Source organism: Scyliorhinus torazame, chromosome 21 (genome assembly GCF_047496885.1).
Source record: "Scyliorhinus torazame isolate Kashiwa2021f chromosome 21, sScyTor2.1, whole genome shotgun sequence".
Taxonomy (NCBI): Eukaryota; Metazoa; Chordata; class Chondrichthyes; order Carcharhiniformes; family Scyliorhinidae; genus Scyliorhinus; species Scyliorhinus torazame.
In genome coordinates, this window is record NC_092727.1 from 104,995,454 (window position 1) to 105,010,892 (window position 15,439).

The window sequence follows — 15,439 nt, forward strand, 5'->3', positions numbered from 1 at the left end:
CCCCCACCCAAGTCACAGGAGTGTTACAACTGCAGACAGTTGGGACACTTCGCAAGGGAATGCAATGCCCCTAAAAAGCCACAGAGAGCCCAGCAGACGGACACTCTGATTAAGAAAAAGACAGAGCCCATCCATAGCGTTAGCGCCCGTTCAGATCAGACGGACTTGACCGGAACGGACTGACGGTGTACGGGCTCCCCCAGTTGGGTCTGCGACACCCTTTGGGATAGGTCCGGACGACCGGTAGTTGCAGCAAAAATTCGGGGACAGCCCATCAAATTTCTCTGGGACACAGGAGGGTCCCGCACCACAATAAATTCCTCCACCCTGTTTCAAAAAGACACGTGGCCCACTACAGCCACTATCACCCTCAGCGGCTTTACAGGCCACTCACAGCAGGGACACATCACAGCCCCTGTACCCATTCAAATCGGTACCATCACCACCAAGCACCCCGTAGTTTTAGTTGACCTGCCCCACACAGCAGAACACATTCTGGGAATCGATTTCATGAATTCCCACCACCTTTCATTCGATCCAGTCAACCAGTGTGTCTGGAAGATGGCAAAATCCGCAAGAGCCCCCGCAACGCTCAACATAGGAGAGTACATGAACAAAATTAGCGCCGTAGGCGAATTTTGGTTCAACGCGACCACGCTTAGTACGGACAAGCAGGTTAGGGCAGTTCTGCAAAAGAACAGGGCAGCATTCGCGACCCACAAGCACGACTGTGGACGGATGACTAGCTCCGTACAAGTAACAGGACCTGACCCTAGACCCCCAAAACAGTACGGATTTCCCCAAGAGACAGAGGGAGAAATCTCCAAGGTGATAGAAAGCAGGGCGTACTTAGACCAGTCGCCTCCACTAATAATGCCCCGATTTGGCCAGTGAGAAAGCCCGGTGGATCATGGCGACTAACCATGGATTACCGGGAACTCAACAAAGTCACCCCCGCAGCAGCCCCCACAGTAGCAACAAGTCCCGAGACCATGCTCAAACAGGGACTCAATTCCCGATTCTTTACGGTTTTGGACGTCAGTAATGGACAAAGGCATGCCAGTACAAATTTCCATTGGCAAAGGCGTGCCAGTACAAATTTGCCTTCACCTTTAAAACACAGCAGGACACGTGGACATGCCTGCCACAAGGCTTCCATAACTCCCCCTCCATTTTCCACCGACAACTGGCAAATGGTTTAGCCAAATTCTCTTGCCCCGAATGTCTGGTACAGTACGTAGACGACCTACTACTGCAGAAAGACACCAAGGAAGAGCACATTGAGCTTCTGTCCGAACTCCTGCAACTATTACACTCAATCGGTTGTAAAGTCAACCCCAAAAAGGCCCAGATTTTGGAAGAAAAGGGTGATATATTTGGGAACAATTATCACGCACGGTAAACGCGAGATCGAGCATAAAAGGATTGACTCGATTGCTAAATTGCCCCTTCCCCAGAACGTTTCAGCCCTCCGGTCGTTTTTAGGACTGGTTGGCTACTGCCGAAACCACATTGACGGTTTCGCCAGCAAGGCAGCACCCCTCTCAGACGTCCTAAAGAATGGAGCCCCCTGGGAATGGCTTCCGCAGCATACGGGTGCTGTGGACTCTTTAAAACAGGCACTCATAGCCGCCCCCGCACTACAAGTTCCAGACCCGCTTTCCCCTTACGCCATAGAGGTAGCGGCCACAGACCGCACCCTTTCAGCCGTGCTCCTCCAGGAACGGCATGACCAGCTAAGGCCCGTAGCATACGCCTCCAAACATTTAGATGCTGTGGAGCAGGGACTTTCAGCCTGTGAGAGGCACCTGCTCGCAGTATTCTGGGCAGTCCAGTATTTTTCGTACATTACCGGACTGAACCCCATCACAATTCTCACCGAACACACCCCCACCCAACTTTTACTGGACGGACGACTCAAGGACGGTACAGTTAGTCAGATTCGAGCAGCGAGATGGACCCTTCTCTTGCAGGGACGGGACATCACTGTTAAAAGGACAAAGACGCACACCTATTTAGCCGACAATTTACAGTACCCCGGAACCCCCATGAATGTGAAATTATCTCTCCACACCACAACACAGGCCCCTTTATCGCTAAAACACCCCCCAGAAAGATAGATAGTTCACCCCAGAGCCCCCAGCACATGGACACGTGTGATCCCATAAAGATCTATGTGGATGGATCTTCCACAGTCTTGGATGGGAAGCGCATAACAGGTTGCGGTATCTATGTCGAGGACGCGCAGGGACGTGCCCTCGAGGAAATATTGTTAAAACTACCCAGACGGTTAGGAGCGCAGGCAGCAGAGCTTGTGGCCATCGCATATATAGTTGAGCACCCAGACTCCTTCCCCAGCCCAGCAGACATAACTCGGACAGCCTCTATGCCTGCAACAGCCTCACGGAATTTCTGCCCCTGTGGAAAGCAAGAGGATTTGTTTCCGCAGACGGAAAACCCCTCCCCTGAACCCCATTGCTCCGTCATATTTTAGAAAAAGCCCAGAACAGGACTTATGGGATAATCAAAGTCCGCCGTCACCATCGTTCCTCCCCCCCTGGAAATGTGAAAGCCGACGCACTGGCCAAAGCAGGTTCCAGGCATGGATACTTTTGGACACCCCCCGAAAGCGCACCAGTGAATGCAGTTCAGGTCTCACAGACAAAGATCGAGGATCTAGTGGAGGCCCAGAAGCAGGCCAACAATCTCAAGGAGATTGTAAAGGGAAATATCCAGCACCCTATGAGAGGTTTAGAAATGCACTGACCACACATGACGGTGTGGTGTTGAAAGACACCCTTTATGTGGTTCCTGAACAGGACAGGAATCAACTGATTTGTTTGTTCCATGACGGTCATGGACATCAGGGAATCGATCCCACTACAGCCCATCTCAAGCAGCTTTGTTGGTGGCCGAATTTAAAGGAAGATGTAAACCATTACATAGAAAATTGTCTTATCTGCGCCAAGAATAATCCGGACAGATGTGCCAAAAAGGCCCAACTCAGCCACACCCGACCCATTAATGGCCTCTGGACTAACCTCCAGATCGATTTTATAGGACCATTGCCCCCTTGCAGGAATGGCTATAAATATGTATTTGTGGTAATTGGCACATTTACAAAATGGGTGGAAGCATTCCCAGCCTGCACAAACACGGCAAAAACCACAGCCAAGATTTTGACCCACCGCATCTTTACAAGATGGGGACTCCCCCGCAGCATTGAATCAGACCAAGGTTCCCATTTTACGGGACGTGTCATGCAGAACGTCCTCACGATATTTGGCATCACCCAAAAATTCCACATAGCATACCACCCACAGTCGAGTGGTATCATGGAGCGCATGAATCGGACCCTAAAATCCACCCTCAGAAAAATGGTCCAGCAGAACAACACCACTTGGGACTCAGTCCCCCCTTTTGCACTGATGTTTTTGCTTAACACAATTTCCACTTCCACAGGTTACACCCCACACACCCTCATGACCGGACGCCCCATGAAAGGCACAGAATATTTATTAGGTTTGGATTTGACCAGCCCCGAAGTGATGGTCCTCACACACGAGAAAGCAGTACAATGATTAGTGGAAAATGTTAAAACGGCTCAGCTAGCAGCCGCAGTAAAATTGGGCACCAGGAAGAAACAGAGCAAGGCTGGTTTCGACAAGACAGTGCATGCGACTGAGTACAGTATAGGACAGCAAGTTATGCTCTCTGTATATAACCCCAGCACATTCCTGTCACCAAAATACTCGGATCCGTATTCCATTGCGGACAAAGTAAGCCCTTCCGTTTATAAAATAAAGTATCCCAATGGTAAGACTGCGTGGTTTCATATAAACCAGCTGAAGGCATATGGAACACAGTCGAACTACGCACACCACGTCATGCTCGACGCAGCACACCACGCCCCGCCCACAGCCAACGTAACCCTACCAACCCCCACCACGTCCAGCCCAGCCACGGACTCGACCTCGACTCCATCCCCGAAATATACACTCCGCCCCGGAACGCCCACAGACTGCGGCAGCAGAGACAGCGACTGTGACTCGGACGATAGCCACAGCACGCCTCCCTACTATCCCCATGCAACAGGACCCACACCCAGCGATTCCGACTACGATCCAAGTGAGCCCTTCATGATCACTTTCCTGAACAAACCCCACCACCGACCACCAAACCACACTGACGACCCCGATTTTGTGCCCACACAGCTAGACACCAATCATTGGCACCAAGATAACTCGTTCCGACTCGTCCGCAACGACGAGAGCGACCTCACCTCACACCACGAAGCCCTTTCAGCCCTGATACACTCAAGAGTTTGGCACCCGGGAGAAGAGGACGACCTTGGGTCTGACTCTCAAACCGAGAACCCCTTTGCGACCCTGTTCGCAACCGAGAACTGAGGTGTCCAGATGATGTTTTAAAAGGAACTGCTTGGGAGAAGTGTTGTCCTTTCTGATGGATCCTGCAGAATGTTTTATGTTGTTTGTAAGTTTGTTAAATGTTGTATGTCCGACAGGAGAATTTCTTCTCACTGCCCCACGCCTATTCGGCCGAAACCTCTGAGGACTTGCCGACGGAGACTCACTACTGCCGGACACTAGTTCAGCGGAACTAGCTTGTCTGCAGAGACTGGTTAAGGAACCAGACGCCCGTTCATAACTGCCCTTCTGGTTCGAAGGTAGAACCACTACGGCAGGCCCACCATGATGACTACATTTTTTGCCCGTTCTTGTCGGTTGCTCAGGCAGTGGAGAAACGGCTTGGGACCCATCTGCCTGGGAACCCCCCTCTGGTCAACTACGCTCGGGTAGGAGAGACACGGCATTGGTAGCCGTCCAACCCGGGGACTCCATCCAAATCGTACCCGTCGCAGCCCATACGCACCTCATTTTGGCACTTTCAGTTCAAAAAGTTTTGTTTTGTTTAGGTAACCCTTAGGTTGCCAACCACATGCTATTTACATCCTGAAATATTTGGATGGTAAATTGCACAGTCTGCGAGACGGCTCGCACTGGTTCATTATTGGGAAGTGTGTCTTGTCCTAAAATTCCATTTTTGGAAAAAAATGAGGGAGTCACACATAGTGACCAATTATAAAGGGAGTAATTGGCACTACAGGACAGACACACTATCATACGAGATATTAAACAAAGATAGTTACAGACTATGCTTGTTTTCACAGAACTCCAGAAGCTCCAGGACTGGAGAAGAGAAGAAAGAAAAGGAAAGAGAAGAGCCATGAGGACTTCCTTCACGTGGATCAGCATCATATTTATGGACTTTTGGTTGCGCGTGAAAGGGAACCCCATGACTTCAAGCCCCCCAGCCATTAATGTTTCACTTCCCCGCAGTATCTAGAGTCCAGTCACCAACGACACCACATCATCTTGGTGTGCCAGGTTTATAACCTGGTACCCCCTGTCCTATGTAATCAAAACTTTACTAGCATTGGCGATACTCTGCTGCATTGAGCAGACTATGCGTCTACGGAAACGGAGAAGGAGAGCCTACCGTGCTCGAACCCCGGTATATAGGATCAGATCCCTATGTTCGGATACGACCAGACCCCCGACCCCCGCGATCTATAATAAAGTGCATTCACTTGCGTTTATTGTAAATAATGAAATGTAAAGAACTGTTCATGAGCAATTTGTATGATCCTGAGCTTGACTGCCAAGCCAGGAAAGACTGTGTATGAAATGCTATGATTTTGTTGTATGATTGAGGAAGGTAGGATAATGAAATGTTTAAGTGAGTGTAGTGTATTAAGAATAGTTAGAGGTTCCCCGTTTATTGTTTTGTAATGCATGTCCCTGATTGACATAGCGCCCTTAGAATTGTTAGTTAAAACTTTTTGTATAGCTATAGTCAGTGCAGAGGCCATGAAGGAAGTGTCCCCCCCAGGTCAGGGAATGGAAAGCAACATAGTTATGTGATCCTTCACGCTTCGCGTTAGGATCACAAGGAGGGAATGTAGCCAGGTAAAATGGCTAACTCCCGATTTAGAATGGCTAACTCCCGATGTAGAATGGCTAACTCCCGATTTAAAATGGCGAACGGCAAAGGCTGATGGGAAAGTCAGCCAACAGGACACAAACGAGCAGCTGCAGGTTGAGTGTGTATTTACCTCTGGAAAGGCCAGACAAGATCGATACCGGCAACCATCAGCATAACAAAACACCAGCCATCTGCATATTAATGAGCAATCCCCAGGAACAATGAGCAACATTTAGACACATGAAGCCAAACCAGACTCTTTGGCGCCAGCAGAAGCCTACACAATGGGAGGTGAACGACCACCTCAGGACCGCCCATCGATCAGGGAACCGCTCCAGCATTGGAGAAAATTGAACCTAGTGATTGGGACAAAGTCCAATCACTTGGAACCAGGTACAGGGTCCGCCCCGAAAGGCGGGAAGCCCCTGGGGACTATAAGAATCAAGCCCAAGTTCAAATCGCCCCTCTGCTTCTCTGCTTGACCGGGTCACTCAGCAACGCGAACCAACCCTTGACAGTGACCGGTCCAGCCATCGCTGATATCTAGTAAGTCTTACTTCAACGCTCGCTACGAGATAGGCGCTCCTAGCTACCAATCTGTACCAACTTCGAATTCCGCAGAGTCAGAATCCGAACGAAAGGCCATTCGTTTCCCTGACCTGGTGGGCCAGTTCCGAGTTAAGTATTGGCCTGTTAGCTGTAGAAGTAGCTTAGACATAGAATTTATACATGAGTAGTGATTACTGTGTATAATAAATGTGCTTTGATTTAATTCTTACTAAGCGGTGTATTGGATTATTGATCATTATTCGGACTTGAACCATGTGGCGGTATCAGAAAGATACCTGGCGACTCAAGAGCAAAGGTGATAAAACAGAGCAATTAAACTAAGGCAAAAGTTAGCACCAAGCCGCGCGTTCCCCACTGAGGCCCCTGATCTACCTGAATGGCCGTTCGATAGCGCGGAGTTTCTTGACTCTCTTGCCATTCGGATAGATTGCGCCACACATCACGACGTCTCGTGAAATCACTTCAGATCTCATGAGGTGTGGCGAGCAGGGTAGATCCCGGAGTGGGATCTACCGGCTGCGTCCCGCTGCTTCTCGGGCACAACGCAGCTGGTAGAGCTGTCCTTTGTATATATTTAGAGTATAAGCAAAGTATTGAGACATTATAATATTTAAACAACATACAAAGCAGAACTGAAAATTTCTACACTTTAACTAGCCTGAGGCGATTTATTTTACAACATTTGCCAACAAACAAAATCAAAGCTAATCTGCAGCTTGCAAGTATTATCACAGGTATGTATGTCCCTCATCACCACTCTTTTATTCTTTATCTACTTTCTTCCTGCAGCTGAACATCTTGTAGGTCCTGTGGGTTTCCTCTGCCATTTAGCTCCTTCTCTTAACCAAAGATACACATTTAGGGCTCGATTGCGTTTAAAGTTCAAGTGACATTTTCTGTCAAATGAAAAATATCACCAGAATGTTTACAGAGAGGCTATCGTCAAGTAATAAGTAACTGTACAGCACTTTCTTATCTGGAAAAAGCTTCTTTTAGAAAATTCCCTTGATTTTTTTTGTGAAAGCACACCTGGCTTAGCATTACCACTATTACTTGTGGTCCTAAGCATTTGTTGAATTTGATACTTTTAAGACCCAGACATTAGAATATATTTTGTTGGGGTTTGCGAAAAAAGGGCAGTAAGAGGCCTGTTTCTGCAAATGTTATTGTATTACTGTGTACCATTTATATCATTGCTGCTCCCACCACCAATGGCAAAACACTTGGTGATTTATAGAAGCCCTATGTTAGCAACTTAGGAAATCATAAATCAGGGCAGCACGGTGACGCACTGGTTAGTGCTGCTGCCTCACGGCGCCGAGGTCCCAGGTTCGATTCCATCTCTGGGTCACTGTCTGTGTGAAGTTTGCACATTCTCCCCATATTTGCATGTGTCTCACCCCACAACCCAAAAGATGTGCAGGGTAGGTGAATTGGCCATGCTAAATTGCCCCTTAATTGGAAAAAATGAATTGGGTACATTAAATTTATTTTTAAAAAGAAAATCTCAAATCAGGAGATAGAAACATTGCATTGATTTTATTTTAACCTCACTGTGCTTGGATTTCTGACTTACAACATTATGCACATGGCTTGATTGAATGTAGATCGCAGCCTTTTGATAATGTTGTAGCTTCCAAATATAGTCAAGCTGTTAAGGCAATGGATAGACCGGATGAAACACTCGGCAAAATTCAGGTAAGGTGATGGGGTTCCTGCACAACAGTCGGAGATCTGCAGGGAACCTCACTTTGCCTTTATCCAGGGGGACTAAACGCTATTTAAGTCCAAACAGGCACTTAGTCAAAGAGATCTAGGAGTACAGGTCCACAGATCACTGAAAGGGGCTACACAGGTGGAGAAGGTAGTCAAGAAGGCATACGGCATGCTTGCCTTCATTGGCCGGGGCATTGAGTATAAGAATTGGCAAGTCATGTTGCAGCTGTATAGAACCTTAGTTAGGCCACACTTGGAGTATAGTGTTCAATTCTGGTCGCCACACTACCAGAAGGATGTGGAGGCTTTAGAGAGGGTGCAGAAGAGATTTACCAGAATGTTGCCTGGTATGGAGGGCATAAGCTATGAGGAGCGATTGAATAAACTCGGTTTGTTCTCACTGGAACGAAGGAGGTTGAGGGGCGACCTGATAGAGGTATACAAAATTATGAGGGGCATAGACAGAGTGGATAGTCAGAGGCTTTTCCCCAGGGTAGAGGGGTCAATTACTAGGGGGCATAGGTTTAAGGTGAGAGGGGCAAAGTTTAGAGTAGATGTACGAGGCAAGTTTTTTACGCAGAGGGTAGTGGGTGCCTGGAACTCACTACCGGAGGAGGTAGTGGAGGCAGGGACGATAGGGACATTTAAGGGGCATCTTGACAAATATATGAATAGGATGGGAATAGAAGGATACGGACCCAGGAAGTGTAGAAGATTGTAGTTTAGTCGGGCAGTATGGTCGGCGCGGGCTTGGAGGGCCGAAGGGCCTGTTCCTGTGCTGTACATTTCTTTGTTCTTTGTTCTTTGTTCTAGTTGGACAGTGCCAGGCCTCCCACTCAATTCAGGCCTGAATGGGGTGGAAAACCTGCCCTGGAGAGCTGCAAGCCAATCAGATGCTCTGCATTATTGCCAGCATAATCAGGAATAGTGGCCGCTGATGGTAATACACCAAGGTTTTCACCAGGGATCAGAGAAAGTTAGGTGGGGCAGGATGGGCGTTGCGGGGAGTGGGCATGAGACACAAATGCAGTGGGTGGCTTTCAGGGGCGTCCTCTCCCGTTGTGATGCTGGGTATCCTGATCAGGCTATCAACGCAGAACCTACAAAGCCTTTGGAAAACCTGGCCGGCTTTCTGAAGTCACGGGAGACCTGCGCAAGTTCAGTTAAATCCCTGAGTTACCATTAGGTCCTGGTGGTCTCAGGTGGTCCTGCTATTAATTGGCTTGATAATGAACATAATTACCTTCTTGCCACCAACATGTGGGATTTCACCATCAGGCCGTTCCCAACCCCCACAGGGATATGTGGCCTCCTACCCGATTCTTCTGGTGTCAACACGACATGCCTGTGCAAGGTTTGTTAAAATTCTGTGCACTGTTGCCAATTGGGCTTTCATTGGCTCAGGTTTTCGCCCCCAGGTCAGGTGCATAGAGGCGGAAAAATTTCTCATCACCTGTAGAGCCAAGATTGACCCCACTATCAAATAGGACTGTGTTTTTATTGGCCTTGACGAGGAACGCCTCTGAGGCCACATTTAACTTAATCTCCTGCACTGACGAGCTCAGGTCATCAGTACAGGAAGAGATCGGGACGACATTTTAAAATGTCTCCCCAGTCTCTCGACGACGCCCCCCCCCCCCCCCCCCCCCCCCCCCCGCTTGGCCTATGGATCTCCTCATGCCCCAAATTACCTGTCAGGAGATCCGAGAGCCCCCCCTCACCCTGGCTCATAAGAGCAGGGCACCCTGTGCCCAATCACTGGCAGTGCCAACCTGGCACCGAGGTAACTTGGCACTGCCAGCCTGGCACCCTGCAATTCCCATGGACAGCCTGGAAGTGCCACCCAGGCACCCTGGTAGTGCCGGTGTCGCACTGCAATGATACCCAGGTGGAACTGCCAGGCTGGGTGCCAGTCTGGCAGTGCCAAAGTGCCAGGGTGAACAGCAGGAGTGCCACCATACCACCCTGCCTCATGCCTGACCACCCTGGGGCCGTCGGTGACCTAGAAGACCCCCCCAGGTGCATTTTTTCCCGGTCCACCTTTGTGTGGACGAGTACTAAAGAGAGCATGGTGAGGTCTCCCAGGTGCAGGCATTCAATCCCAGGCCTTGGGAGAATCCGGACTGACATGCAGAAGTGAGTCTAACTGCTCACCTAAATATGCAAAATCTCAATCCCGCCCAGTGAGAGCGAGATCCAAATTGCGACGTCTCGCGAGATCTCGTTAGAGCTTGTGCGGTGTCCCAAGCATCGCAAATCTCACAAGAGGCCTCTCATCAGATTTAACGGCCCTGAGCCGGTTACGATGAGGCTGATCGATCAGGCCCAGTTGTGTTTAAATGTAAGTAAGTAGGTCATGGGATTTGAGTGAGATAAAGATGATGGAAGTAATGGGAGGAGCCAGGTCTGTAGCAGACAGTTTTAGTTAGCTTCTGGAAGCTGTACTCTGAACAGGAGCTTTTTCAGAATCAGACAAACAGGAATTGCAGGCTGTTTATTGAAAGGGTCTCTCTCTCTTCAAGCAGTCTTTCGAAGATCTTTCTATCCTGAGAACAGCAAGTAACTCTGTGTTTGCTAACTTTATTTCTGAGTGTTTTTTGACCTGTGATGGGTTTTGCTTGATTGGAGATAGAGAAAAGTATCAATTAGAAGTCAAAGTGTTTCCTTTTATTTTTAAGCATCGTATAACTCGTAATTGGAGCTATATTTCTGTGATGTTAAGGTAGTTTAATATACCATATACTATCTGTGTGAAGAATATCTCCTGGAGTGAAGTATCCTTTCCTCACAGTTTTACAAATTTAAAGGCCATTTAGTGCCTGAAAAATAGGCTGAATTTTTATTGTCCCTTTCACATTCCTGAATTTCACATTCTTCAATTGAAATGGTTAATAGAAATTCCCGTGAATACATTTGATTCAATGTGGGCAATTAACTTTTATAGGAAGTTAAAATTCTGATTCCACTTTCAACGGCGTTATTTATTTTAGATTTTTTATTATTTCCTTAATTAAAGAGAACATTATTTTTCCAGCATTGGTTAATATCTGTTTTATGCAGTTAAACCATAATTTATTGTCAGTTTACTATGTTGAGGATCAATGGATTCAGCTTCGACATGGCAAATACTTGATGTTGATATTTTGCCCACTTAAGAGACTTTTCAACAAACTGTAAAGTAAAACTTGGCCTAAGTTTCATTCTGACTTGAGGAGGAAATATCTGTCTGTGATCTCTGACAGCTTTACTGACATCCAATATTGTGCCAACTCCCACCAACTGAGAACTGTTTTAACACTCTACAAGATATTTTCCACATTTTAATTTAAGTCACGCCTCCTCTTTCAACAAATAGACCAGTTGAGAATTTTCCTTTTTTTAACTCTTGGTATTACATAGTCAGACATAGATTTAAAAAATTAATTACACTATGAACTCATCTACCTGTTAGATCCCCATCCATCATTTTATGGATTTCATACTTGAAAGATGCCTAAATTGTGTCCACGTACACTGCCTTACAGAACCCATTGTTAAAGGTGATCGCCCGTAACTTCCTCAGAGTGGCAGTCACTGCTAACCTCAGTGAGATAGCATGTTGTACTAATAACAGAGTCAAATAAACAGACAAGACCCAAAATTATCTGGTTATTTGTTTTTGCTCATGGTCAAAGAATGCAACCCAAAGAAAACAAGTTATGGTCAATTCCATCTGCAGCTGTCTCCCAATAATGTGGAAAGAAAAACCACCAACAAGCAGAGCCAACTGAAAGCGTAGGATGCCATTATGCCATCATTGAACATTGAATAATACACATCATATACCAGAAAGAGTTATGTTGGTGAACAGTGATGCTGAACATGAATAAACCAAACCCCCCTCATACGATGGCTAACATAAACGGATGTTGCTATTCGTATAGTGGACAATTTATGCCAATCGGTGCAAAGTTCACAAGTTTCATAGACTTAATCCAATTTGATCTGCCAACCTGCTGGAAGTGCAGTAGCAAAAAGCAGAAAGAGAAAATAGAAGGTAAGGGTGAGAAAGATCAATAACTAACATTATATTCACATATATCTGGCCATTCTAATTCACTAACCCCTACAAACTCAGTTGCTGAGTTACTTTGCATTGAGGCAATGTACCATAACACCAAAACGTAACCTCTGGCTTAAAATATACAGAACATCTTCTACAGATGTGCCATAGAGAGTATCCCATCTGGCTGCAGCACCGCTTGGTATGGCAACTGCTCGGCCCAAGATCACAAGAAACTGCAATGTGGTGAACTCAGCCCAATGCATCACACAGCTTGCCACCCTCACATTGATTCTGTGTACACACTCCTGCTGCCTCAGGAAGACAGACAGCATTATCAGAGACCCCTCGCACCCAGGCTTTGCCATCTTCCAGACCCTTTCATCAGGCAGAAGATACAGAAGTCTGAAGACCCGCACATCCAGGCAGAGGAACAGCTTCCTCTCCACAGCTACTAGACTCCTCAACGACTCCCTCTCGGACTGATCTGTTCCCTGTAAGAACATTATTCACGACGCCCTATGCTGCTCTTGCTCATTTATTTGCTCTGTTTGGCCCCTTGTTCCGCACTGTAACCAATTACTGTTTGTCGATGTACTATTTGTCAATGTACTCTGCCGATTATTCTTGTTTGTCTGCTATGTACGTACTGTGTACGCTCCCTTGTCCGCAGAAAAATACTTTTCACTGTATTTCGGTACATGTGACAATAAATCAAATCAAAATACCTATTGATTTAATGTTTATACTGCTTCTCTTGGAAACAGCCTTCTGCAAAAAAGAAACTGGTGGGACTCAGCACATCAGACTAGCTTTGAGGAGACAATCATGTCAATCATTAGATCATAGTTGTACAAGGTATAAATGCTGCACAAACTGCAGAAGAAAGCTACATACCTAGGTTATAGAATTATAATAACTATCTTAACACTACCTATATATTTCATCGGTTCTTCGACAGCACTCAATATGATCAGAGGCAATCAGTGACTCAATTATAACGGCCCAGATGGTTTCAGTGAATTAGAAGGAGTAACACAGTGAACTACTTGTCACATGTATGGAAGGAGCAGAGATTGAAGTTGACGAAGACCTGGCTTATGCTAAGTGGAGGCATATCATGTGTCATGACCTTGATATGAACATGGCTCCAAGCAGTTGTATGGCCCCACACTCAGCCCATCCCCCAAAGATCTGCACAACATAATACAGCCAATCATTCCAAAATAGCCCTTTAGTCACTGTGATCAAAACTTTAAAATATTTCAATCATTTTCCCAAGGCTAATAGAAATCTTTGCATCTGATTCAGTGCTACTGTAAATATTACATAAAAACATTCAGACAATATTTTGTGTCTTGCCTTCGCTGTTCATATTTAAAAATGTAATATTAAGCTGTATTTATATGGATTAATATTTACACTGTAATATAAAAGAATATTCACTTGAACCATGGGTTATTTTGCTTCAAATGTCTCTGATCACTTCGAAGTGTAAGAATAAAACTTGCAATTCACACAGAATCTTAAATTGAAAGGAGACTATTCTGCTTCTCATGTCGAAGTTAGTTATCAGCTCCACCTTAGAACTACCAATTCAACTCAGCTTGTACAGAATTCAATACAAAACTCTAGCTGGCAGTGTTAATGCTTTTTGTTGTTTATATTTTGCCATATTTAGTGCCTTTTTCTTGTTCTACAAGTGGTCATACAAGAGATTCTAATAACAGAAATGAGTCGACGGCAAAACCTAAGAACACGCAGTACTGCAGAGTTTTATCCACAGAGGAAGAAATTCTTGTTGAGACCTACAGCAGCAGACATATCTATCATTTATCAACTGTTCCTTGCATTTAAATAACTGTAATCATAAGGTACCCTACACAAAGCCAACCCTTCATTGACAGAAATCCTTAACTCCCTTACATTTCATTGTGTTAATGCCCTACATCAAATTGTGGCAGCTTACAGGTGGTCTCAGTATGCTGATTCTATTGTATGTTCTTTTTTAGATTTTCTCATGTCCACAAACAGCCGTGCTTTTTATATTTCTAGAGGAATCCTTTCCAGCGATCGCATTTCTTGCCAAACACTACAAAATCGCTTCTGATCAAATACTCAGGCATGTGCGCATTAAATCCAAACCTCCACATTTCAATCTCTGAGGTCCAAGAAAACTATTTTTCTTTCAGTCTATTTAGGGTACCTTGGTATTGCAGGGTAAATACAATGTTGCTCCTTTCCCAGTGCAAGGTTTAGGTTACTGAGAGCACAGAGAATTATCCTCTAATATTGTGGCCTTAATTCAGATCTGAGACGAAACTAGTAATTACTTGGGAGCAGAGATTTGCTGAATTTACCATTGGAAGTTTAATGTCATTGGTCTGGACTTTCCGCCCCTGGTCACATTCAGGCAGTGCCCATCCCCATTCTAACTGCGTAACTAAAGTTCCTCATGGCTGGAACCATTCTTGTGCATCTTTTCTGCACCCTTTCTAATGTCTTCATATCCTTCCTGAAATGCAAGGCCCAGAAATACCCCAGATGAGGCTAAACCAATGTTTTAGAAAAGTTCACTAGAAATTCCTTGCTTTTAACTCTAGGTCTTTATTTATAAAGTCCAGGATCCAGAATGTTTTATTAACTACTTTGTCAACCTGAGCAGCCACCTTCAGCGATTTGTGCACGCAAACTCCCAGGTCCATCTGCTCCTGCGCCCGCTTTAGAACTTAATCTTGATTTTATATTGCCTCTCTCCTTATTCTTCCTGCATCACTTCATTCTTCTCTGCAGTAAATTTCATGTAAAGTTGAAGGCGAGGTACTTTGATAGCCACCGGTAAAACGTCACCACCAGGTTCTGTTAGCAGCAGTTATTATTCCAGCAGAATATAGAGGTCTGTCAGCACCTAATGTACCTGAATCTCCAAGCACTGCTGTTCTGACATGGCAAGGAAGCTGATACTCTGCTTCGACTAATGTTTTTCAAACTTTTTTTCCGTGGACCCATTTTTACCAACCGGCCAACCTTCGAGACCCAACCCGGCCGACCTTCGCGACCTACGCCGGCCAACCTTCGCGACTCACGCCGGGTGACCTTGGTGAC